The sequence below is a fragment of the Musca domestica genome, unplaced genomic scaffold (assembly GCF_030504385.1).
Source record: "Musca domestica strain aabys unplaced genomic scaffold, Musca_domestica.polishedcontigs.V.1.1 33, whole genome shotgun sequence".
Classification (NCBI taxonomy): Eukaryota; Metazoa; Arthropoda; class Insecta; order Diptera; family Muscidae; genus Musca; species Musca domestica.
In genome coordinates, this window is record NW_026712312.1 from 7,368,116 (window position 1) to 7,393,699 (window position 25,584).

At 34.6% G+C, this 25,584-nt stretch overlaps 1 protein-coding gene across 1 annotated transcript in view; it reads right to left on the reverse strand.

The window, feature by feature from the left end:
• LOC101887619 (major royal jelly protein 1) overlaps positions 1-25,167 on the reverse strand; it is a 38,195-nt gene extending 13,028 nt beyond the window's left edge. The window contains exon 1 of the mRNA XM_005180522.4: positions 24,995-25,167. The gene's annotated coding sequence lies outside the window, so the exon portion shown is untranslated. The remainder of the gene's footprint in view (positions 1-24,994) is intronic.
• Positions 25,168-25,584: the final 417 nt, after the last annotated feature.

Genomic DNA, 25,584 nt, shown 5'->3' on the forward strand with positions numbered 1-25,584 from the left:
TAACGGTACCTCCATATATACGATATTTTGATTTTTGATGTTTACCGTTTATTTCAAGTTTTGAATTTGAATATGGTAATGACTTATGACAAACAATTCCTATGTAGGTCCACGTCGTATAAACACCAATTTTAACAGATTTTGTAAAGGATTTTATTCCCAAATTCGTTCCAAATGGTGGAGGGTATTTGGCCTGGCCGAACTTACTGCTTTTTAACTTGTTTTTTTCAAATTATTGAAATATTATTGAATGAAAAAAAAATTTCGGAAATAGCATCAAATTTTAGAATAAGTTTAGATTTGTTCGAATTGGTCGCCTTTGGCACGAATTATGGCCTTCAAACGCCTAATCAAATCGTCACAAGCTGCCCGAATGTTGCTCTGCGGTATTTTGGCCCATTCCCGGCGAAGCGCTTGCTTTGGTATTTTTTAGTGCCAACCTTGCTTTCCAAAATACTCCAGATACAATAGTCCAACGGGTGCACATTTTCAGCTGACCTCTTTGGCAAGTAAACACGATCATTTTGTTTGTTTACAAACTGCTGGACAACGAATATTTTCTCATCGGAGAAAACCAAATTCGGCAGTTCACCACATTCGGCCAAGCGAAGCAACTCTTTAGATCTTTTGAGTCTATTTTCTTTCTGTTGCGGTGTAAGTTCTTGAACTTTTTGGAATTGCAATGACTTTACCCCGAGCTCATTTTTAAATATTTTCCGAATGGAATATTGCGATATCTTCAGCTCACAAACCATTTTTCGGCAACTGCGACGCGGGTTTTGATCAAGTCACTTCTTTACTTTTCGAACCATTTCGCTAATGTTGCTGTTTTCTTTCACTGGAATAATTTTAACAGCTGTCGGGCGAGTGGCTTAGAAATGACTGCAGTCTGGAGTTGGTTGCAGTTTTTTATCTCACCCTGTATATTCTTGATCAGCATAAAATTCTACATCGATTTAACGATAACCTTTCGTCTGTCTGTTAGTCCGTCTGTGGAAATCACTGTAGCTTCTGAACGAATTAAAGTAGGTTTATAAAATTTTACTCAAATATGTGTTTGGTCTGCAGGATTTTTGGTATTGAAAATGGGTTATATAGGTCCACGTTAAAGTAAAGCCCCAATATAACCTCCCCATATTCGGTGGTTTGATGATTTTAGCTACATTATTTTTCACTTCACTGCACTTCATAATAGGCACTACAGCCTGTGACTGAAAATTGCAGGTCAACGTCTTCGTAAAGACCCCAAAATAACTGTAACTCCCTATTATTATTAAGATTTTAACCGAATTTTAACGGCTTCTATTTTTATACCCTCCACCATAGTATGGAGGGTATATTAAGTTTGTCATTGCGTTTGTAGCACCTCGAAATATACATTTTAGACCCCACAAAGTATATATATTCTTGATCAGCATAAAATTCGATGTCGATTTAGCAATGTCCGTCCGTATTTCCTTCTGTGGAAATCACTCTACCTTCCGAACGAAATGATGTAGGTTGATAAAATTTTACTCAAATGTGTATTATGTCTGCAGTACTTTTGGTATTAGTATTTTAGTAAATGGGCCATGTAGGTCTACGTCTTCGTACAGCCCCCATATAACGGTACCCTCGATATTCGTTATTTTGATGATTTTAGCGACATTATTTACCGGAATTGTTTCAAATTTCGCAATTGAAGTTTGTAATGGATACTACAGTGTATGGCAGACGTTTTATAACCTCCATGGTACCTCCCTATATTCGGTATTTTGATGATTTTAGCTACATATAAACAGATTTTTTTTCAAGTTTCGCATTTGAATATTGTAATAGCTAAGTTGCCTATGCAGGTCCACGTCGTCGTATAGACCCTAATACACTGCTACATTCGGTATTTTTAAGAGTTTAACAGAACTTTTTTACGGATTTTATTTTTTTGAATAATGCCATATTTGTACCAAATGGTGGAGGGTACTCAAAGTTCGGCCCGGCTGAACTTACAGCTTTTTTATTTATTTATTTATTATTATTATTAAAATATTTTTTAAATATCCAAATTCGTTCCAAATGGTGGAGGATATTCAAAGTTTGGCTCGTCCGAACTTACTGCTTTTTAACTTGTTTTTTTAACTTTTTTTTTGCTAAATTTGTCATAAAATAAAAAATAATATTAACAATAATACCACATAAAATGTGTAATTTTACAATTATCGCCGATTTAATTGCCTAAATGGCATTTATCATAAAATAATAGTGTCATTTATGATAAATGCCTGTCCAAATCCTAACAACGATTTTTCCGCCCAAGACAACACTAGTCATAACTTTTGTTCAACACCAACCAACCAACAGTTACTTGTTCGCTGTAATCCTTTCATCTCGAGTTGTTTCAACCAATTTACATGTGTCGAAATGTTGGCGTTTTGTTGATTAAGGCACGCATGCGTGCGTGAGAGTTACATGAGTCGCAAATGTCGGTCGGTCGGTCGGTGTATTTCGTTTATTTGTTTAGTTTTGTTTCTCTTAGTTTTCATTTTGATTTTGGCAGGCCTATTTTCATAAGTGGGCTTTGATCAACGTTTCCATGTCATTTCTGAACTACATTTAGAAAGGAATTTCTGTTGGGTTGATTAATTTATTGCATTTTGTATTTCAATACGTGTGTTTTGACATTAAAGGGTGTTGTAGTTACTTTCTTGTTTAAGTTTTAATGGCAAACAACTGCTTCAAGTAAAAGAATATTGAGAAGAGTATCGTAAAATCTATATTAAATTTACATTTGTATTATTTAAAAAAAAAAATTGGAAATGACAAATGAAAAAAAAATGATTTTATTTTCACTGATCAGTTAAGGGTCTTTAAAACAAATTGTCATATCACTCCAATTCAATAATTCCCATTTTATTTTATATCGAACCAATAAAAATATAAATATTCCAAAATTTATGGCCATGTAAATGCAATGTTCTTATTGCGAAATGACCATAGTACCGTAAATGTGACTAAACGGTCAGACAGACAGACATTTTTATCTAAAAGCTAAAATAGAAACAAACCCAAACCCAAACAAGAAAAAACCCAACAACTTGACATGACACAATCGGAGCACCATGTTGTCTACGTTATTTATTGCTTTCGATAAGTTCGGAGTTCTGCATTGAACTTTCAATTACGTCATGCAATTTTCGAGAGCTAAATTCAAAGCTCCGAACATTGTTTGCAGCAATAAATGACCGGCCGTTGTCTTAACAATGTTTTGGAATATTTTGTAAAAAACCAAAATAGAAAAAAAAAACAACGTTTAAAGCAAAGTTGTGTTTTGTTTCAAGAGAAAAATGTCTAGCCGAAATTTTGTATCGGAAAAATAAAAAAATACCAAGTTTTGCATTCCTTCATGATCTGGACTTGCATTCAATTTTTTTTTCCTCCACGAAAGGACTGTAAAGTCTTGTTGTTTAATGTTCAACGCATGTTTTTTGTGTTGAGTTTCTTTGGTTTTTGTTTGTCCAAGTACAACCTCTTGCCAGTTTTGTTTGGTCATTTATTTCATATTGCTGCGGTTGTACTTTACGATAGAATCGCAAAATTTGGTACCATTTTCAATTTGGATATGTATCAAATGATCGTGACAACAATTTGTACAAAGTAAATATAATTTTCAATAATTTAATAAATATATATTTTTTTAGAAAAACAATATTATTTGAATTCTCAACGTATCTGAGTTCTCTTAAATTCCTCTAAAAGGGTTTTCTTTTTGAAAATTTTGGAAAGATTTTACAGGTGTTCATAAACTGTAAACATTTGATACAACTAAATCTTCTGTACATATAAAAGAGGGAAATGATTGTACGTTTGATTGTTTATAAGTTATGGACTCAAAAACCGCTGAACAGATTTTCCTGAAAGTTTCAAATAAACTACAGAATCGCCTGAAAGTAACATAGGCTATACATTTTTTTGAAATTAAATAAATTTGACATATTCTAAATTTGACATGTTCCTACTTTTCTCATGGTCAGCTGTTCCTGGCACGTTCACACGTTGGTAGACCGAGCTATTTGTTTGTTTACGCATACAAGTATTACAATAATTAGGTTTTTAAATATTTGAATTTGTTTTCGTTTTTTTTTAACCAACAAATATTTTTGAATGCATATCAAATCAATAGGGGTGGCAAAGCGCACCGTGTTCAGCTAGTTTATTATAAAAAAGGTGCAAATGAAAAGGACAAACACTCTCTGTAAGACAGTGTAAGGTATAACAGCTTAATTGATGTGCTTGTGTCTTAAGTCTTTCGTTTTGTTTACATGTTTATTACCTCAGCCATATGGCTACAGAGGGTATATTTCATTTGATACGGGTTTAGACCCTAGGTCTCTTTGGACCAAATCCGTTTCAGGACATTTGGAATCGATTTAGCGATGTCCGTCCATCTGTCTGTCTCTCGATTTGATCCAACGTTGGTACATCGTAATTTTATTGTCAAACTTAGATCGACTACGGAGATGGGCAATATCGGTCCACTCCTTCTGGTACCTCCCACACAAAATGTCAAAATTTTCAAAGAAAATAATTTATTGCACAGAAAGAGAAAGGATAATCCGATTTTGCTCCAACTTTGCAAATCTTAATATTTTCATCAGTGCTAGGTTGGGTGCGAAAAAAATATCCGACCACTCCATCAGGTACCTCCCCTACAAGGGGTCAAAATTTTGAATAATAACAACTCTTATAAAATGTGATGTAAGAGTTCGAATGTCTTCTAATTTCACACATCCCAATAGTTTTATTAACCCAAGGTCTGATGCCAAGATGGAATACATCGGTCCACTCCTTCTGGTACCACCCACAGAAAAGGTTGAAATTTTCAAAAAATATATATATTTTCTGCACAGAAAGAGAAGCAATAAGCCGATTTTGTTCCAACTTTGCAAATCCTAATATAGTGCCTCACCCACAAAGGGTAAATATTTTAAATAATAATATTTCTTATAAAATGTGATGTAAGAATCCGATTATCTTAAAATTTCACACATCCCAATATTTTTATAAACTCAAGATCTGGTGTGAAGATGGTCCACCCCTTCTGGTACCTCCCACCCAAAGGTCGAAATTTTGAATACCCATTAAGCTTATAAAACGCGAAATTAACTGTTATAAAAACGGTAGAGATACAAAGGGTATACATTTTGAATATCCATGAAGGTCATAAAACTCGAAATAAGCATCAGATTCTCTGTATATTTCACACATCACATTATTTCTACTAACACAAAATCTGTTGTGAAGATGGGATATATCGGTGCACTCGTTCTTTTACCCACGCCACAAAGGTTCACATTTTTGAATATCCATGAAGCTCATAAAAAGCGAAATTAACATCCGTTTCCATTTCAGACTTGGTACATCTCAATATTTCCATCAACACAAGATCTCTTATAAAGATGGTACAGATCGGATCATTTCTTTTGCTACCTGTCCCACATAGGGTTCAAGATTTTGAAAAACGAAGCGAAATAAGCATCCAACTCTCCTCAAATTTCATTTTTGCTAATAGAAGATCTGTTGTGATGATGATATATATCTGTGAAATGTCTTTGTGCATTTGTTTGAAACATGAAGAAAGAATCGAGATAGACCCAAAGTTACTTTTGAGGATCTCCATAGAATCACTTTCTGAGTTGATTTATGCATGTCTGTCCGTCCGTCTGTCCATGTATTCTTGTGAACTAAATGCAGGTCGCTTTTATTTGCACAAATCATTTGTTTGGCCCAAAGGCGAACCCTATTGAAATTGGAGATAATCGGTAAAAATTTAGATATAGCTCCCATATATATATTCGTCCGATTTGCTTTTTTATTGTGCACCAAACGTGTAATATCAGCCCGAATAGTATGGAATTTTGCACTTACAACCAAATTAGGCCTGAAAATAAGTATGCCAAATTTGATCGAAATCGGTTCAGATATAGCTATAGCTCCCATATATATTTTTCATCCGAAATATATCAAATGCAGCTCAGAAATACCTTTGCTAAATTTTATCGAGATCGGTTCAGATTTGGATATAGCTCCCATATATAACTTCGTCCGATTTAGCTTTTATTGTGCACCAAACGTCTAATATTTGTCCAAATGGAATGGAATTTAGCACTTACGACCGAATTGAGTCTAGAAGCTAGTATGCCAATTTTTAAGGTATTGGTCATGCTGAAAGTAGTTAGTTTCATCTCCAAATTTTTGGCTTCCAAATATTAGTTCTTTTTTTGAGGAAGATATGTTTCAACAAAATTTGTTGGTATGGGAAAAGAGAACTCATATATTTATGCCAACCCTAAAAGGCTAGCATACAGATTAAAATTTGCTTTATACATTTCAATTAATTCTAATACCTCGGCAGGCTTTAACAGTTTTCATTGCCGTTGTTTTTTTTTTTATTTCCAACTCCAGCTGTTTTGATATTTGTGATATCGGAACACAGATTGTGTTGTGGTGGCAAAAAAAAAAAAATATATTTTATTTAGCTAATGACATTAGTAACCCTGTACTGAGTGTTTGAATTACATTGGTCTGCAAGAAACAAAAAAAAAGCATAAAACTAAAACATTGAAATCTGTGCGATTAAACGGGTACAGCGACGAATCCAACATAAGCAAAGCGCTATGTAACAACAACCGATGACGGCGGTTGTATCTTATATCTGCACAAAAACAATTCCAAAGATTTCACAAGAATGGCAGTAACCAATATAATGCAGTTGGTGTTTTTTTTGTTTTTGAGTTTTCCTGGCATTTGGTGCAGAATAAAAGATTTTTATCTCATCTCAAAAAAAATAAACATTTCAGCAAAAAAAAAAAAAAACAAATAAATAAATAAAAAAAGTAGCAAAAAAAAAAAACTCTAAACTGTGAAATCAACAACATTTGCTTAAATGCAGCAGCAGCAGCAGCAGCTACACGAGTTTCAATACTTTTCATTGTTTGATTTATCTCTAAAGTTATTTCAATTGCATTTGGAAATCAATGATCAAAGGAATGGAATGAAATGACAATGCAGAAAATAAAGCAAATTAAGATATTCCTTATGATACCAGAATCCAAAGCATACCTGCCACATAGTTTTGGAATTCAATTCATAATTGGAAATTCCGAATTTACATTTTAATTGCCCGAAATGTTGCTTAATTTGTAAAGCACCATTCTCATTATGGGGGCCAGAATGGAAACGACAGAATCTTTATTTGGTGACAACCCCAGGGTGGCTGTGACCAAAACGACTCGCTCGTCTAAACTAAGGTAATAAGAATGATGAAAATGAAAAGAAAAGCAAAAATAAAAACAAAACATGCACTCCAGTTTTTACACAAAAAAAAATTTGACTTTAAGCAACACAACCAAACGAACGACGGACAGATGTGAATAAGAAAAACAAACTTTTTCAAAAGACAAACAAGCGTCTCCCATGGCTAAACTTCGGCATAGCTGGCTTGAAATGTTACCAATACCCTAAAACTGTCAGTACACCATTTGCTTTGATTTTTTGTTGGTGGTGTTGTATTCGATCATTATTATGTGATCATTGTTCTTCACGAAATGCCGGTGCCATGTGGAACAGTGTTTCACAGGAATCAGGAAAATGAGAGACATACTTTGACAGTACTCAAACTTGGCACATCGTAATATTGTGTCAAAGTTAGATCGAATTCGGAGATGGGCAATATTGGTCCACTCCTTCTGGTAACTTCCCCACAAAAGGTTGAAGTTTTCAGAAAACAATATATTTTACTGCTCAGAAAGAGAAAGGATAATCCGATTTTGTTCCAATTTTGCAAATCCTAATATTTGCATCAATGTTAGGTCAGGTGCGGAAATTGACAATATCGGTCCACTCCATCTGGTACCTCCCGCACCAAGGGTCAAAACTTTAAATAATTACAACTCTCATAAAATTTGATTTAAAAATTTGATTTTAACCTAAATCCTAAATTAACCTAAAACCTAAAATTTGATTTTTAACCTAAGCTCTGGTGCGAAGATGGTATATATCGGTCCACTCCATCAAGTAACTACCCTACAACGGGTCAGAATTTGAAATTTAATTATAAAATGTGAAAAAAGGCTCCGATTGTCTTGAAATTTTACACATCCGAATATTTATATATCCCGAAGGTCTGGTGTTAAGATGGAATATATCGGTCCACTCTTCTGGTACCTTCCCACAAAGGGTCAACATTTGGAATATTCATGAAGTTCATAACACGCGAAATTAACATTCGAACACATTCAGACTTGGCACATCTGAATATTTCCATCAACACAAGATCTGCTATAAATATAGTAGAGATCGGACCATTCCTTCTGGTACCTCCACACAAAGGGTCAATGTTTTGAATAACCAAAACGATCATAAAATCCGATATAAGCATTCGGTTCTCTTCTTATTTCACACATCCCATTATTTCTACTAGCACAAGATCTGTTGTGAAGATGGGATATATCGGTCTACTCCTTCTGGTACCTCCCCCACAAAGGCTAATTTTGAATATCCATGAAGATCATAAAAGCGAATTTCTTGCCCATACCAATACTTCTATCTGTATTAGATGAAGTATGAAAAAGGAATATTTCGGTCGACTATATCTGGTACATCACGCACATTAAGGAATCAACCAATATAGTCCAAACCTGGCACGTGGCGATATTTATATCATATTTATATAGCTTCGATACGAAATGGACAATATCGACACATTCCATCTGAACCTACTCCAAAGAGGGTCAAAAATTTGAATAATCATGAGTCAAAATATATTTAAATAATCGAACCTTGGCTGAGGGCATACAGGTGTCGGCGAAATCGACTGATAAGTTTTAACTTGTTTTTTTTTCAGAAAGTTTTCCTAAGTCTGAAACTATTTATGCCTATAAGATTCAGATATTTGGAAAGCACTCCTTTGTATCCATCCTAAAGTAAAATAATTTAAAATAACTTCAATCTTCTTCTGGTTTATTACATATCTCCCTCCATCCATCTCTATATTAGCCCTAAAAAAAATCACCCAGGTTTGTGTCTTCCCTAATTTTATCTAAATTTAAATTTATCTTGAGGGATATTATTTCTATGAGGCACGATTAGGCTTATCAAATTAGATTGGAAGTCTATTAAGATATTTGGCCTAATAATTCCTGTATTTCCCACATCAATGATTGGCAATGGCACTGAGCATCAATGCTTAACCAATTTGTTTGAAAAGCTTTGTTTTTAATGCAAAGTGATCGTTTTTCGATCAAAATTAAAAATTATTTTCTGCAAAATTTTGAAAAATGACTCTCTTTAAGTAAATTAGCTATATGTAGCAGTACTTTTGAATCTCTAACGAAACTAGCCCCTCTATTCCACTGTCAGCATATGTTTTGCCGGTGACTTACTAAACAATATCGTTTTTATTTTTTTTTTGTTTTTTTTTTTTTTTTTGTTTGGCTACCACTATTTGTTACAATTATGGGTTTCATTTTGTGTTGTTGCTGTCGTTGTTGATATTTGTCGTTACGTTGCTGTTGCTGTTGCCAGCATCAGAGTTGGCAGAAATATTTCATGGACCAATTTTGAGGTTTTACTACGATCATGTCTGCACTCCATTCATTAAAAATAGCGTGTGGATTTGTTTTGTCTGCCATGTGACGATTGACGGGCTAGTTGTTGGTTGCTTGGCTGAATGAATGCTTGACTGTCTGTTGGAGGGTTGGCATGATTCTTTGTTGCTTTCGGTTTTGTTCGTTGGGTGCACTCACTAGACACTTGCGATATCAACATATTGTCAGTTTGAAGTTGTTACATTTTAAGTTTTCTGTTTTGTCGTGTTAAGTTTGTCTAAACGCCTGTAAGTCTCGCCGTCTGTCCGCCTGTCTGTCCGTCCATAATTATGGCCTGGTAAGAGTGTTATTTCGCCTTTAAAAATACCTTTCGGCTTTGCTGTGGTCTGGTGTAGATTGGTTCTCTTAGTTTGGCCTTTTCAATTTCTTAATTAAATTAGATCCGCATCGGGTCTTTAAGCTTAGAGTCGTATTACGGCCAAGTTATTGACAGACTTAAATAAATATTCATATTTGTTTGTTTATGTTTGCCGGAGTTTGTCATTTAAACCATAAACTGGGCATGCAAATGTTTAAACGTTTTGATTTTGCAAAATGTCAACTTTTTGCTAAAAAATGCTTTACAACAAACACTCATATTCCAATTCTGTCTAATATTTTTCGAAATTTATTAGCATTGATTGTTGAAAGTTATAAAATGCGTGTTTTATATCTGCAAATTTTTCCATGATTTGAAACATAACTTGTAATCAACGTAATCTCTTGCGGACTCACGGGAAATGTTGTTTGGAGGTGTAATAATTTGATATAAATGTGTGTGTGTTGTAATTTATCCATTTTTGGGAGAGAGGAAATTTGATTTGTTTCTTCATTAGCGCATAATTTTTTCATTTTGATGTGTGTGTGCCAAGTGAAAGAGTTTGCCGAACACAAAATGTTAAACATTCACAAATCAATTTTAAAATAAATTTATAATTTTATTATTGCAGTGCGTCGTAATATTCCGTAAATAGTGGAGTTTGTTTCATATGTGATTGTAGACACACATGATCATTTGAGATCTTGTACTACAAATGTTCTCAGATCATAATTTTGAATTTTACATTGTATTGGATTGAATGTTTTATAAACTCCTATAGACAAAATACATAGTTGAGTTATGTAGTTGAGTATCAGTCGGTTTTTACAACGTGTCATATTTGGACTATAACCCTTGATATGAGATATGTGATAATTTTTAGAGGATGTTGAAATGTGCGTAAGGTGCCAGAAATAGGGGATCGAAGCATTCCTCTTCATCTAATACGAATAAAACAAGTTAAACAAGTCAAAAAGTAGTAAGTTCGGCCGGGCCGAACTTTAAATACCCTCCACCATTCGGAACGAATTCGGAAATTTTCAGAAAATAAAATCATTACATCCATCCCAGGTTTCTGGTTGAGAGAAATAGTTAGATACAGCAAATTGTAAAGAATCGCTGACTTCTTGCGCAAGTTATGACAGATAAAAGTACTGAAAATGGTGACCCTTTGTGGGTGAGGTATAAGAAGGGGTTCGCAGATATATATCATCTTCACAACATATCTTGTGTGAGCTAAAATGTTTGTATGGGTGAAATTTGAGGAGAGATCAATGCTTATTTCACTTCCTTTGAGCGTTTTGTGGAGGAGGTACCAGAAGAAATGGTCTGTTTTCTATCACTTTATAACAGATCTTGTTTTGATAGAAATATTGAGATGTGCCAAGTCTGAATAGAATCTTATGTTAATTTCGCGTTTAATGAGTTTATAGTACCTTTCTGGGAAAGGTACCATAATGAGTGGACCGATATATCCCATTTTCACAGCAGATCTTGTGTTAGTAGAAATAATGGGATATGTGAAATAAGAAGAGAACCGAATGCTTATATCGGATTTTATGATCGTTTTGGTTATTCAAAACATTGACCCTTTGTGTGGAGGTAGCAGAAGGAATGGTCCGATCTTTATTATATTTATAGCAGATCTTGTGTTGATGGAAATATTGAGATGTGCCAAGTCTGAATGGAATCGGATGATATTTTATCGCTTTATGAGATTGATGGCCCTTTGTGGGGGAGGTAGCAGAAGGAGTAAACCGATATATAGCATATTCACAGCAGATTTTTATTATACCCTCAGCCATATGGCTACAGAGGTTATCTATAATTTGATACGGTCAAAACGTGCCTAGTCGAAATAACGGTTTTAGACCTTAGGTCTCTTTGGACCAAATCCATTTCAGAACATTTGGAGTCGATCTAGCGATGTCCGTCTGTCTGTCTGTATTGCTGGTGCGCACGATAACTCTACAAGGGAGTATCCGATTTGATCCACACTTGGCACATCGTAATATTATTGTCAAACATAGATCGAGTTCGGAGAAGGGCAATATCGGTCCACTCCATCCCACAAAATGTCAACATTTTCAAAAAATATAATTAACTGCACAGAAAGAGAAAGTATAATCCGATTTTGCTTCAACTTTGCAAATCCTAATGTTTGCATCAGTGCTATGAACAATATCTGTCCACTCCATCAAGAACCCCCCAAAATTTTGAATATTTACAACTCTTATAAAATGTGATGCAAGAGTCCGATTGTCACACATCCCAATATTTATGTTAACTAAAAGTGTGGTGTTATCGGTCCACTCCTTCTGGTATCTCCCCCACAAAAGGTCGAAATTTTCAAAAAATATATTTTCTGCACAGAAAGAGAAACGATAATGTGCAAAATGGATAATATCGGTCCACTCCACCAAGTACCTCCGCCACAAATGGTCAAAATTTTGAATAATTATACTTCTTATAAAATGTAATGTAAGACTCCAATTGTCTGCAAATTTCACATATCCTAATATTTTTATGAATCCAAGATCTGGTATTAAGACAGAATATATCGGTCCACTGCTTCTAGTACCTCCCCCTCAAAAGGTCAACATTTTGAATATCCATTAGGCTTATAAAACGCGAAATTAACATCCGATTCCATTTAGTCTTGACACATCTTAATATTTCTCTCAACACAGGATCTGTTAAAAAGACGGTAGAGATCGGACCATTCTTTCGTACCGAAATGGACAATATTGGCCCATTCTTTCAAAACCCACTCCATAGAGGGCCAAGGGTTTGAATAATCATAAGAGAAGTCAAAATATTTTGAAATAATTGAATATTGGCTGAGGGTATACGCACATTCCTTCCACCATTCCTTCGTACCTCCCCCACAAAGGGTCACATATCTCATGTAAAGTGAAGGCACGTCGCAATATTTATATCATATTTGTTTAGGTTCGATACGAAATGGACAATATTGGCCCATACTTTCAAAACCCACTCCATAGAGGGCCAAGGGTTTGAATAATCATAAGAGAAGTCAAAATATTTTTAAATAATTGAACATTGGTTGAGGGTATTCGTACATCGGTCGGCAAAACCGACAGATACTTTTTTACTTGTTTTAATTTTTTTACATTTTGCAAGTTCCTTCCAAAAGGTTGAGGGTAATAAAAGTTGATCCCGGTGGTATATTTTTCGGTTTGTCTTTGAGTTATTAAATTCGACTTTTATTTTAAATGTTGTAAGTTTAATAAAATAGAGTTCGAAGTCTTTGTTTATTTTTTTAATTTATTTATTATTTTTAATATTTCGTCCTCCAACGGATATGCATCCAAATCGCAATCCCAGATACCAACATAGATCTCAATATAAAATTTCAGGGTTTCACCTCCATTCTTTCACCCAATGCTAAATTTAGTATCATTTAGTACTTTTCTTACAATTGTAATTTAAACATCCAAAACCACCTCTATATGTAAAGGCTACACATGAACAGCAACCCTAATACCAAAATTCAGATCTCAAGCACTATCTGTTTACCCAATACCAAAAGTACTATTTAGTACTTTTTGTACTTTTACTTGTACTTTTTTGTGGTGCACGTTTCCAAAAGCGGGAAAAAAAACTAACAGGGACCCCAATTAAAAAAATTAAAAACTCCAGCTTCATCTGTTCAACATATACCAAACTGTTTCAAATTTAGTACCATTTAGTACAGCTCACACACTTATTACACGTTTCCAAAACCACTTTAATTTCCACCAGGCTTAAATTCCAACCTCATACCAAATTTCAAGTTTTTAGCACATAATACCAAATAGTACCAATTTATAGGTTTAGTGCCATTATTAACTTTGAAGAATAGTTTAACTTGCTACGATCCCTTTAAAGGGAGTTTTTAACCATATTTTAATGCTTGATGGTTAAAAATAATTCTGTTTTTATCTGCAATATTGCCGATGACACTATACACATAAAATTCACGGACTCCGAGGGATTTCAATTCGAAAATTCCCAAAAGTGTGGAAGAGAGGGGAACTTTACCTTAACCTACATTTAGGTTATTTTGCGATGTAAACTTTCCAAGCGCCAATACACGTGTCTTCTTTTTACCTCTTATTTCCCTGCAATTATTTTTTTGTGTGGCGCAGTGTCAATAACACGCATTTTGGAAAATTCCCTCAAAAAGACCACAATGCAAAATGTGATTAGCACAAAGTGCGTAGCCAATGAACCCAATTTTTTTCTTAATTGAAAACTTTATTCGCACGCAACAGAGCTAATTGCGATAATGACCTTGAAAAGCAACCAAAGAAAATAATGAGGCAATTGACATGACCACGAATCACATTTTAATGTTGTAAAGTGCTCTGGAACACTAAAACTAAGAGCGGAAATTAAAATTAAAAGCTTAAGACAATCCAAATTAGTTAAGTAATACGTGGTGTCAAATTTGGCAACTTAGGACTCAAATTACATCTTAGGTGTTATGGCCGACCAAAATGATAACATAACAAATTATTTTTTTGGGGAGTCTTAAACCGTCATCTTGGAGAACACAACTTTCAATGAGATCATACCTTCTACATTTGGAAAACAATTTCTACAACTAGGCGAGGATATATGCCTCCTGTAGCAGTTTCAGCCAAGTTTACAAAATCAGATTGCCCGTAATGATACGAAATCGATGAAGTTGATTATTTTGCAAACTCTATTATATTCCCCATATTTTTACTTTTAATTTGGTCGATGTTAAGGATTTTGATCGAAGTAATGACTACTGTACCAAAACAATTGAAATGGATAAGACATAAGTCGGTTTGCCTACAAATCTGACAGTCTGAGGATTTGGTCAAGATACCGCCAAACAAAAGTACTTCTTTTATTTCAGATTTCAAAAAATCTGTATGGATTTTACATAAAGTTTACAAGTTTTTAAAATTTTACCAGTTAGGACTTACTTATACAAGGGAGGTACCAAAAAAGAATGGACCGATACACAGAATCTGTTTTTTAGCTTATCTAGTTCTGGTAATAATATTACGATATTCTACCGTCACTTTCTACGAGAGATTTATGTTTGAACTTTGAACTTTTGTGGAGAAAGTACTCAAAGAATTGAAATGATATTGCCCATCTCCCCAGATCCAGTTTGACAAAAATATGGAAATGTGTTACCTGTTAAATAAATCGAAAACCCCCTTGGAGAGTTATCGTGCAGACCACCAGGCGGAAATGACTAATCCTACTCTAAATGTCCCGTAGCGGATTTCATCCATAGAGGCATGGGGTTCAAAAAATCGATAAGGCAAATAAATGATACGTACCATCTGATACATATGTACCAAGTTAGAAGGCTTCAATCGGTGTCCGATAGACAACGCCTTTTTGGGGGACTTATCTTAAAAATTGGACCTCCTTCTTTCCACTAGATCTAAGTTTAGGCTACAGCCATGTCCCTTCAACCAATACCAAAATGTGTACCACTCAGTACTTTTCGTACAAATGTTTGACGAATTTCTAAACCCAACTCAAAACCTCAACCTCAGATCTCAACAGTTATCTAAATATCGAATTTCAGAATTTTATCTCCATCACTTCATCCAATACCAAATATAGTTCTATTATAGTACTCTTCGTACAATTATAGTACACATATGCGAAACCTACTCAATATGCCCAGGCTACACATAAATACTACATTTCGGATTCACCCAATACCAAATTGTACCAAATATAGTACTATTTAGTATTTTTCGTGTACCTGTTGTACACATTTCCAAAACCACCCCTTTTTACAAACCCTTCAACCAGTACAAAGTTTCAAAATTTCAACTTCATCCATTAACCCTAAAGCAAATTATTCTAAATTTGATACCATTTTGTACAATTCGCACACTTAGTACACATGTTCTAAATTCCATATACCAATAGAGACCTTAATGTTAAATTTGAGGGTTCTAGCCAATATCCATTCACCCAATACCAAATTGAGTACCCTTTAGTACTTTTCCACCGTCAAATTTCAAACACAGATACCTAAATATAACATTTCAGAATTTTTTCTCTATACATATACCAAATATAGTACCATTCAGAACTTTTCGTACAATTATAATACACATTTCCGAAGTCACCTCCATATATCAAATCTACACATGAACAGCGACCCTAATATTAAATATAAGATTTCAAGCCTTTTTTCACCCAATACCAAATTGTACCAAACATGGTACTATCTTCTTCCTTTCATGCACTTTTAGTAAACATTTTCAAAACTACATCTTAATCACCAACAGGAACTCCAATACAAAATTTCAAAATTCTAACTTCATTCGTTCACCCTAAACCGAACTATTCCAAATCTAGTACCACTTTTATATATCAATTTTTTTCCAACCGTGATTCTCATACCAAATTTTATTTGGTACCAAATGGTACCATTTTAGAGGTTTAGTAAAATTTTAGAATTTTTCGTAGCATTAAATTTTGTTTCCAAATTTTTGGTTGTCTGCAATTTGTTGCTACCATTTTTCTCTTGGAGATCATTGCCACACCAAGTCATATGAAAGCATTATATTATTAGAGTTTAAAAGCCATTTGCACACACATACTTGCATTCTTTAAATATTTGAATTGGTCAACAAATAAGAGTTTTTGAACTAATAATTAAAAAAAAATATTTGAAATAAAAACAGTTCTTATTTTTGCAAAAGCAAAAAGAGACGGACAAAAAACAATAGATCAATGAAACAGATCAACACAAAAGTCGCTCGGTAAATATTTTCAAACAAATGTATGATACCACACGCCCCCACAAACATACATGGCAATTAGTTGCATCAATTTTTTCGTTCCTTTTGTTTCAAAAGTAATATTTAAAAATGGTCCACCAAATTAATATTCGTTTTCCGAAAGATTGACAACAAAGAGATAGTTAAGAACATCGCTTCGCCCACCCCCACGCCGCTTAAACCTTTATTTATTGCGAAACCGTATATTTGTAAAAATCATTTAGATAGACACGCCCACTTCTGCTAAACCACATTTCTGACATTTACAAATTTGGCTAATAAAGCTCTCATTGTTGTTGCCTTTGTGGTGCGGTGCGGTTTGTTTCATTTCAGATAAGAAACGGTGGAAATTCTAAAATAAATAACATTATATTGAGCAAATGGTTTGGGGTGCTAGTATAGGGTGAGGTTGTTGCCGAACAACGGATATCCAATGTACGCGGCAGCCATGAGCTCAAGAATAAATAAGCCAATGAAGGCAATTATCTACCGGTGAACGTTATGGATACTAAACAGAATGGTGGAGCTGCTGCTGCAGCAGCAGAAATCTACATCGGCATGATTGTTTGCCTTTGGAATATTTTTGTTTGTGAAAAATTATTGAAGGAGAACTGTTAAATAAAACAAAAACCAACAACAGAAAAAAGAGGTTGGGTCTCTTAACCTTTTAAGCCATGGTTTTACTTAGCCTGACATTCTGTAGGACGTAAAAAAGTTGTGATACCAGTTATGGTGACATTAATTGGCTGCTGCATGTATGGATGAATTATTTTTGTCGTGTTCAAGAAATGCGTTCTTAAGTCTTCGTAACCTTTGAAATAAAATCAACATCAAATAACTGTAACAACATCAAACGCCGTAATTTTTACATTTTTTTAATTGAATCTAAGGAAAAAATGTCTGAAATAGCATCAAATTTTAGAATTAGTTCAGATTTGTTCGAATTGGTCACCTATGGCACGAATTATGGCCTTCAAACGGCCAATGAAACCGTCACACGCCGCCCGAATGTTGCTCTGCGGTATTTTGGCCCATTCCCGGCGAAGCACTTGCTTGAGGTGATGGAGGCTTAGGTATTTTTTAGTGCCAACCTAGTTTCCAAAATACTCCAGACACAATAGTCCAACGGATTGGTATCCGAAGATTTTGGTGGCTATTGTGCGCTGGAAATGAAGCGAGGAACCTCATTTTGTAACCATTCTGTAATATTTATTCTGATGCCAATATGAGCGGAGAGCGACCATTGGCTGTTATGAGGGCCCACACCATCACCATGGCGGCGGAACAACGAATGTTTTCTCATCGGAGAAGTTTTTGCACTTTTTGGAATTTCAATGGCTTTATCCCTAGCTCGTTTTTCAATATTTGCCTAATGGAATATTCGATATGTTCAGCTCACGAGCCATTTTCGAGCCATTTTCCACTGCGACGCGGGTTTCGATCAAGTCGCTTCTTTAATTTTCGAACCATTTTGCTGGTGATGCTGTTTTATTCCGTACCATATTTGGTATAATTTAAATTTTGGGAGAGCCAATAGAGCTGAAATGCTGCAATTTGTAAATAAGACTGCTGTTGCATTGTCGAAGGAATGTATGAAGTTTTGTAAATTCGTACTTATGTGTACTAAATGGTACTATATTTGGTACAATTTGGATGAACCAATAGAGGTGGTATCGTTAAAATTGGAAATGAGGTTATTGCCGGAGTGTAGGATTGGGATATAGAGCTAGTTTTGGAAATTAGCACTTATATGTACCAAATGGTACTATATTTGGTCCAATTTAATTTTTGGGAAAACCGGAAGAATTGGAATTCTCAAATTTGGAATTAAGATTACTGTTGGAATGTAGGATTGGGGAATGTTGGAAGTTCTGGAAATTTGTAGTTATATGTACATAGTACTGAAATCGGTACAGTTTATGATTGCTACTAGATTTAGTACAATTTAAATTTGGTAGGGCTGGAATCCTGAAGCTTGGAAATAAGATTTATATTGGATTGTATGATTATTGTTATGGAATTCGCACTTATTTGTACTCAATTTGGAACAGTTTCGTCCAGGGTGAACGGGTGAATCTTAATTTTTGTAATTTTATATATGTCTTTGTATTGGTGATAGGTTTTTGATAAAGGGGTGGTTCTGGAAATGTGTACTTCAAGTGCGCGAAATAGTACTGTATTTGATACAGTTTAGTATTGGGTGAACGGAAACTGATTGAAATCTGAAATTTTTTATTCATTATTTATTTTATGGTATTAAATTTGGCATTGAGCGAATTTATAGACTTGAAATTCTGAAATTTGATATTTAGATTACTGATGGTATCTGTGTTTGAGATTTGGCGGTGGTTTGGAAATGTGTACTATAATTGTTCGAAAAGTACTAAGTGGTACTAAATTTTTTATTAGGAGAAGGGATAATGTGAGATCAACGTTTTAAATTTGGAGGTGGTTTAGAAAAGTACACTATAATTGTTCGAAAAGTACTAATCTATGATCGAGATATGCGGCTGGTTTTGGAAATGTGTACGTTAATTGTACGAAAAGTACTGATAGAGCTGGCATTCTAAAATTTGATATATATGTAATTTAGTGTCTGTCGTTGAGATGTGAAGGTGGTTTTGGAAATGTGTTCTATAATTGTTCGAAAAGTCCTAAATTTGGTATTGAATTAAGGGATAGATCTCGAATCCTCAAAACTAATATTATGATGTATATTGATGTCTAGGATCGGAATATGGAATATGTCTGGAAATGCGTGAGTGTATAGAACTGGAATCCCGAAATTCGTAATTGAGGTCCCTGTTGGTATCTGGTGTTGAGATTTGATGGTGGTTTTGCAATTGCGTGCAATAATTGTTCGAAAAATGTGAAAATGTTTATGTGGGTCCATTCTGCATTCGTCTTACTAATATCCTTCTCAGTAAACTTCAAAAAAAACCTGTGACTAGAACTGAAAATATGTAAATTGCCATCTATATTTTTTCGACATGTCATTATTTCAACAACGACCCTGCACAGGTTAAAAGCGAAATTCTTGAAGGTAACAACAACAGCAGCAGCAGCAACAAAAAGTGTGGAGACCTGAAACTTAACAAGAATCGGTTGGTGAAACAGTTGCATAATATTTAGCAGCAGACAATAAAGGCGGGCAACTATTAATGTTTTTGGTGTTATGTTGGAGTTGTTGGAGTGGCTTGGGAAATGAAACAAAAAAAAAAAAAACACACACACAACAACAAAATAAACACATGAGGTTGGGAACAAAATTTTTTTGTCGGCTCATATCAAGATTTAAATATAACAGTAGCTTTTAAAAAAAAGAACGACAGCTTGAACATATTTGTTGTATGAACAAGTAGAGTAACAACAGCAACAACAACAATGATATGTTGTACAAAAAAGTGAAACAATAAAAAAGAATGGTAACACATTTTGGCTAACAATGAAATAGACCATTTAATTAACACCAAATCAATTCTATGCCATCTCTGCTGATTCACACTTTGATGAATGGGCTCCAAGTGGTGGCCCCATTGCGGTGTGAGCGAAACTGATTTTCGCAAGCCATGCATATTCATTCATTAAAAATGCTCTCTGTGGGGAGGGTAATGTGCATATGTCCACCTGAATAAATCTCGAATGATTTTAGTTTGAAATTTATTTTCATTTCAATTTTTGTTGGTCAAATAACAAATCGCTTGCAATAATGTTTAATTAATCAACTTTTGTTAACAATTGTTTTTAAAAGCACACGTTTCTTTCTTGAGACAGGCCCTCTGTTTTGCCGTTAGTGAAGCATTAATTTTGTGGGTTGTTTTCTTGGCAGAAGAAAGTTGACATTGTGGTCAATGTCATGGTTAATAGAAAATGACCTACTAATTGAAGTATTTCGACAATAGTTTTTAATCAACGGTAAATAGTAGTTTTCAAAATTATTGTTTTTTACAGATCTTCTTCAATAGTAACTAGTAAGTAAAAGTCGGACGAGGACCACTGTGCATATTTAGTAGAGCTCCCGTAACACAATAATTTATTTGAAGTAGATCAAGCCACATATCAACATTTGGGTTTAGAGCAGTTATAGTTTGGTGTCAGAGGAAACTAATATATGGGAGGCATATCCAATTCTGAACCGATATTCACTAAATTTGACGGAGACATTTTAATATTTTACACCAAATAACATTGCTGTAGAATGCATGATATCACTTCGAGAAGGATTATATTAAAAACCAAATATGTATCGGAGCCGAATTCCACATTCCGAATTCTACGTCCCGAAATTCACTCCATTTGGGCTGATATTAACCATTTTTTGCACAATAAACCTAAAATCGGATTAAGGTTATATATGGGAGCTTTATCCAACTATTTACCGTTCTCTGAGCTCTATAAGATATATGATATCAAATATCATTGTTGTCGAATGCATATTACGAATGTGAGGAACTAAAACACCAAATCGGATAAAACCTATATATGGGAGCTGTAGCTATATCTAAACCGATTTTCTCCGAATTCGATGTACTTGCTTCTTAACTGATTTCGGTCGGATGTACCAAAATTCAAGACTTTTGGACTGATATTGGTCATTTGGTGCACAATTAACCAGATATCGATTGAAGATATATGTGGGAACTATATCCAAATCTGAACCGATCTTGATTAAATCTGGCAGAGGTATTTCTGGGCTGTATCTGATATCTGGTACCAAATATCATTTTTGACGAATGCATATTACGAATGTGAGGAACTAAAACACCAAATCGGATGAAACATATAAAGGGTGAGATAACAAAAAAACTGCAACAAAGTCAAACGCCATAATTTTTACATTTTTTTTTTTTTAATCTTATTGAACGAAAGCCAAAAATGTCGGAAATAGGACCAAATTTTAGAATAGGCTTAGATTTGTTCGGCAAACGGCCAACGAAACCGTGCCCGAATGTTGCTCTGCGGAATTTTGGCCCATTTCCGGCTAAGCGCTTGGTAGAGGTGATCGACAATTTGGTATTTTTTAGTGCCTAGCTAGCTTTCCAAAAATTTTCCAGATACAATAGTCCAACGGATTGGTATCCGGAGATTTTGGTGGCCATTGTGCGCTGGAAATAAACAAATAAGTAAAATTGACCGAAAATCGACCGCAAAACCAGATACGTTCTACGGAAGTATTCTATTCTCATACTTCATCTAATACGGACAAAAATATTGATATGGGCAAAATTACAATAAATATCAAATTTTATACGAAATCATAAATTCCATATTCATCTCAGATTTTTGGTCAGAAAAATATTTAGATATAGGAAGTTGTACAGGATCTCTGACTTGAAGAGAGTTAAATGCTTATTTCGCTTTTTTTGAGCGTTCAGTTTTTCAAAATCTTGAAATCTATGGGGTGAGGTTCCAGAAGAAATGGTCCGATCCCTCCCATCTTAATAACAGATCCTGTGTTGATGGAACTATTGAATATACAAAGCCTAAATGGAATTGGATGTTAACTTCGCGTTCTATGAGCTTCATGGATATGAAAAATGTTGACCCTTTGTAGGTGAGGTACCAAAAGGAGTGAACCGATATATTCCCACTTAACACCAGACCTTGTGTTAATAAAAATATTGCCATGTGTGTAATTTATAGGCATCGGACTCTTACATCACATTTTATAAGAATTATAATTATTCAAAATGTTGACCTTTTTTGGGGGAGGTACTTGATGGAGTGGACCGATATTGTCCATTTTCGCACATGGCCTAGAACTAAGGCAAATATTATTGTTAGAGCAAAATTGGATTATCCTTTCTCTTTCTGTGCAGAAAATATATTTTTTGAAAATTTCGTCCTTTTGATATTGCCCATCTCCGAACTCGATCTAGGTTTGACAAATATATTACGATGTACCAAGTTTGGATCAAATCGGATACCCACTTCAAGAGTTATCGTTCGCACTAGCCAGAAACGGATTTGGTCCAAGAGACCCAATAATTCGATGAGACACATTTTGTTCGTATCAAATAATATACCATTTGTAGCCATATGACTGAGGGTACAATTAGTACCATTTAGTACTTTTCGAACAATTATAGCACGCATTTGCAAAACCACCACCAGATACCAACATTGACATCTATATCAAATTTCAGGAGTATCAAATACCAAATATCCAATACCAAATTTAGTTCGCATAGCTATAGTACGCAAATAGACCTTAATATGAAATTTCGTGCTTGGTTACATTTAGTACTTTTCGAACCATTATAGTACACATTTCCAATGCCTCCACCATAACTCAATTCCAAATCTTCAACGTAAATGATAGCTTCTACTTCAGTTTACTGGTCATTGAAGTAAAAAATCTTAAGAAATTGAGTACCTTCCACAAGGGCATTTTATATTACCTTTCCTTATAGGAAATCTGCCATGTTAGTCAACGATTTTAATATTTTTTTTTAAATTAGAATTTTTAATACCCCTTTTTATACCCTCCACCATACTTTGTCATTTCGTTTGTAATTTCAAAATACTCATGTCAGACCCAACAATGTATATATATTCTTGATCAGCTTAAAATTCTAAGTCGATTTAGCCTTGTCCGTCTGTCTGTCTGTTGTAATCACGCTATCTTTCGAACGAATTGAGATAGAAGGCTAAAATTTTGCACACATGTTTATTTTTCCAGTAGGCAGGTTAAGTTCGTAAATGGGCAATGTAGGTCCACGTTTTCATATAGCCGCCATATAACGGTACCTACCGATATTCGGTATTTTGATGATTTTAGCGACATTATTAACCGGAATTGTTTCAAATTTGGTATTTAAAAGTTCGAAATGGATACTACAGCCTATGACAGAAAATTGTTTGCGCAGGTTCACGTTTTCATATGGCCCCCATATAACGCACCTCCCAATATTCGGTATTTTGATGATTTTAGCGACAATATTCAACGGAATTGTTTCAACTTTGGTATTTGAAGTTCGAAATGGATAATACAGCCTATGACAGAAAATTGTCTGTGCAGGTTCTCGTCTTCGTATAGCCCCCATATAACGGTACCTCCCAATATTCGGTATTTTGATGATTTTGCCGACAATATTCAACGGAAATGTTTCAAATTTGATATTTGAAGTTCGAAATGGACAGCCTATGACAGAAAATTGTCTGTGCAGATTCAAGTCTTCGTATAGCCCCCATAAAACGGTACCTCCCAATATTCGGTATTTTGATGATTTTAGCGTCATTAAATAGAATAGAATAGTTTAAAATTTTAAAATAATTTTTTAAGGATTTTATTTTTTGAAAATTTCCAAATTCGTTCCAAATGGTGGGGGGTATTAAAAGTCCCGGTCGAACTTAGCTGCTTTTTTAATTGTTTTACTTTCTTATACGATCTTATCTCAGGTCCTATAGAGCTCTCTACACTGTTTACATTTTTTTACTGTGTAAAAGGCAGTTTTCATATTTCTATAATCAACACAGACAGTTTGTAGATAAACATTACATGTATTCATTTATATGTGGATATCTTGATCAAATAATTTTTTGCCCAAAACAATTTTCATAGTTCAGTCTCTAAATTCACAGTGAATGCAATTTGAATTAAACAACAACAGCAACAGATGAAACTTCCAGCAGAGATTTAATCAAAATTTCACTTCCTTAATATTTCAAAAATAATTTACGGTGCATTATTTTCATACTCTTAAAATCCTTTACATATCAAATCAGGACCATCGATATTATAATTTCGTGTGCAGATTAAACAAGTCATGTAAAGTGCGAACATTGCACACCCAACCAAACACATCTGGCGGCTAGCAGCACTTCCCACACGAAATTGCGAAGAAACTTGAAAATGAAAATATTGCGCTTTTACTTTTTTTGGCGGCTTTCATTTTGACAGCTAACAAAATATGGATTCCACTCATAACAGGTGGTTGCCGGCAAACGTTTTCGGCGTTATTGACATTTCTCCATGGTTTCTGTGTCACAGAGACGCTGTTTCTTAAACCGGATGCAAATCTATGAAATCGAAATTTCTTTTCCACATTTTTTTTAGTTTCAGTTTTGGACATTTCGGTATCCAGTCCACTACAGATATTATCAAACAATAAACAGGCCATTAACATTTACTCTGAACCACATCATAAACACATACTTCATACACACGGTTTATGTACTTCAGTTTTATTTTTGTTTTTACTTTTTTTCGGGTTTCCTTATTTTTTTAGAGTTATTTTTTAACGATGCTATTTTCTTACATTTTTGTGAGTGTTATGGTTTTATTATTTTGTCGGAATTAGAGTTTTTAAGCTACCGTCTTTGGAAACAAGCGCTCCACCACTGATCTCGTTCAAGCGACCAGCGTTGGTAAGTTCATGCGACCGACCGACCGAACGTATTGTTCAAAAGTTGCTATTTGACTGAATGGCCGCTGCTGAAAACCATTGGTTTTATAAGAGTGCCAACTTCAATGAGTCTAACGTGCGCCGCAACGCGCAGAGCAATGCGACTAATGCGCCGTTGTGCAGCAGCTCACTCCCAAGCAACCGATAGATGGGAGCACGGGTGTAGTGCATCATAGCACCCGCCCATCAAAAACAGAAACGAATGCATCCCGTCCATGGCATTATGGCGAGTTAACAAAATTTTATTGCACTTCTTTTGCGAAAATTTCCTATAAAATTGGCCATTTAATTTGCGAACACTTTTAAATCATTAACGATCGGCCAGTGACAAAGAGGAAGTGGAAATAAACAAATATCCTGAAACGCAACATAAATGAGCCTGATTGGAAAATTATTTTGGACACCGAATGCCATTGAATCATACAGGCGTATATAACTTTATG